This window comes from Gadus macrocephalus, chromosome 10, assembly GCF_031168955.1.
Source record: "Gadus macrocephalus chromosome 10, ASM3116895v1".
NCBI lineage: Eukaryota > Metazoa > Chordata > Actinopteri > Gadiformes > Gadidae > Gadus > Gadus macrocephalus.
The window spans coordinates 7,384,116-7,386,556 of NC_082391.1; the positions used below are offsets into that span (position 1 = coordinate 7,384,116).

General features: G+C 44.2%; 1 long non-coding RNA gene across 1 annotated transcript; it reads left to right on the plus strand.

Moving 5' to 3' along the window:
• The first annotated feature begins 572 nt into the window (after positions 1 to 572).
• Positions 573 to 885, plus strand: LOC132466292 (uncharacterized). The gene is made up of 2 exons (XR_009527827.1): positions 573 to 606; positions 783 to 885. It is a non-coding gene; the product is annotated as an uncharacterized LOC132466292 (long non-coding RNA).
• Positions 886 to 2,441: the final 1,556 nt, after the last annotated feature.

The following is a 2,441-nucleotide window of genomic DNA, read 5'->3' on the forward strand; positions in this document are numbered from 1 at the left end:
AGAGAGAGAGAGAGGAGAAAGAAAAGCTCACAGATGAGGACAAACACAGAGAGAGAGAGGAGAACAAACAAGCTCAGAGACAGGAGAAGAAAATAAACGGTGAGACTGAAGTGGTAAATGATGACATCTTAGGTTAACAGTCAGTGTAATATGTGTCCCCATAATTTATGTTATTGTTTTGTATGCTATTTTACTTTTGCAGAAAAAATAGACCCCAATCCCCTGTCCAACCCCCTGCTGTGACCTACTGGAAACCCTCAGGTAAATTATGTAATAAGGTTAACAGTCAGTGTAATGTAACTAATCTCATATTTTTGCATGTTATTCTCAATTTGCAAATAAATAATTAACATTTGCATAAAAGGATAGTGACTTGTGTTCATCCCTTGTATGGAGTATCTCATTATGCGATATAAGGTAGATTAGACCGGTAGATGCAGGGGCCCCCAAATGACTGTTCGCCTGGAGCCCCCAAAGGGCTAAGTTCGCCACTGCAAGAGAGAATGGACTGATGCTTAATAAACCGGATGACATTGTTATGTTGAAAAAAGATGATCTTAGGGCACTGCCAGTCAAAACTGTCCAGAAAACGAAAATGGACCCAAGGTACAGTATGTTGTTTTTGCTTATAATATTTGTTAAAATGCAAAACATGTCAAAACGGCCATGACTCTGTTCTCCACCATACCCTGCCCCCTGCATGCTTCATACTTGCCTTCCACTCCAGGGTTCCTTCTGTCATTATAATTTACTTTCCTCTTTTAAATGTTTTATTTGTGCAGCTCCCTTGTCGCCCCTAATCCAACATTGCGAGGAGGAGACACTGGGCCACAGCTCTTCTGCTGTCCTGCACCCAAAATCCTGAGGATGCCATGGAGCTCGGCAGTGGGGTGCACTGTTCTCTGTTCTTCGAAAAAAATCCCTAGCTAACCCTAACTATTTCTATAAACCTCTGAACCATTTTGCAACTGTGTATTGGTGTGTCTTATTGCTTCCCACGTCTGCGTCTGCATCTTTCCCCCTCCTGGCTAATAGTTTCAGCTTTTGTACTGTATATCAGAAATGATCACCCTGTACCACACTGCTGACTTGTTGATGTTTTGTGAGCACTCACGCATTTCTCTAGGTATCTTAAGTTTCCTACTGGAGTCATCAAAACTTTGGACTTTGTGTTATTGTAAGAAATATTGTGTTGCAAAAACACTTTTGGCCCTATCTTGCATCCTGCGCAAGTGACTTAGTCACTGGCGCATGTGTCGTTGCTAGTTTACAACTGGCGCAGAGCGTTCTTTTCCTACCACCGCCACTCGCCGGTAAATTAGGGAATGATCATGCGCTCCAAGGGGCGGTTCGGCGAAAGGAGGAGGCGTGTTCTGGCGCAAACGATAGTAGGTTTAAAGTCAGTGGCGCGTTGTTCAGATGTTATTTTAAGGGCGCATGCATACATGCGCATGCGATGCATACGTATTGCTTGTGCACCTCGCGCATACACTTTGCTTCTCTCATCTACACGGACAGCAGTTCCCATTTTTGCAAACCATACATAATTACAAGGAAAATAAAATATTACCACACAAGGAAAATCATTGTGGTGTCCATAAAGATAAAATAAATAGGCATAAATCTAGCGTAAACATTTACCCAAATTATTCACGCGAATTGCAGCAGGCGTAATGACGGATCAAATTAACCTGGTTGACCAATAGTGGCAAGAGACACATGTATATAAGGACACCTGTCAAAGTGGGTTGTCCGTCAAGAATCAGGAACCACAATTCTGAAGACTGCAAAATAAATTCTGAAGACTGCGAAATCACCTTCTGTAAGTCCATTTAAAACCTAACTCTGCAACTTACCAGTTAAGTTGAGGTTGCTCATAATTTTTCTATTGCACAGTGGAATGGAATACGTCTTGGGACCGAGGATCAGACGCCGGGGGGAGAGGGTCTACCGGCCCAGACACACCTATCTCTCCCTGAGTGAGGAGGAATGCAGGCGTAAGCTACGCCTGACCCGTCAGGCTGTCACAGATATCTGCCATCTCCTGGCAGATGAGCTGGGGACTGATGCACGCTGTCCCTATGCCCTCCCTGTTGCAGTGAAAGTTACAGCGGCACTGCATTTCTATGCATCTGGGTCGTTCCAGCATCCCCTTCTATTGGACGCATTTCACAATCTGCAATAAGTTCGGCTATACATGCAGTTACGTCAGGTCTAGTCCGACATGCTGGGGAATACATCAAATTCCCCGTTACACCTGACAGCCAGGAAAGAACAAAGCAGGAGTTTTGGACCAAGTATGGGTTCCCTGGCGTCCTTGGTGCTATAGACTGCACCCATGTGCAGCTACGTGCCCCATCAGTAAACGCACTCATATACATAAACCGGTAGGGAACTCATTCGATTAATATCCAAGTCATTTCCGATGCTAATTGTAGAAT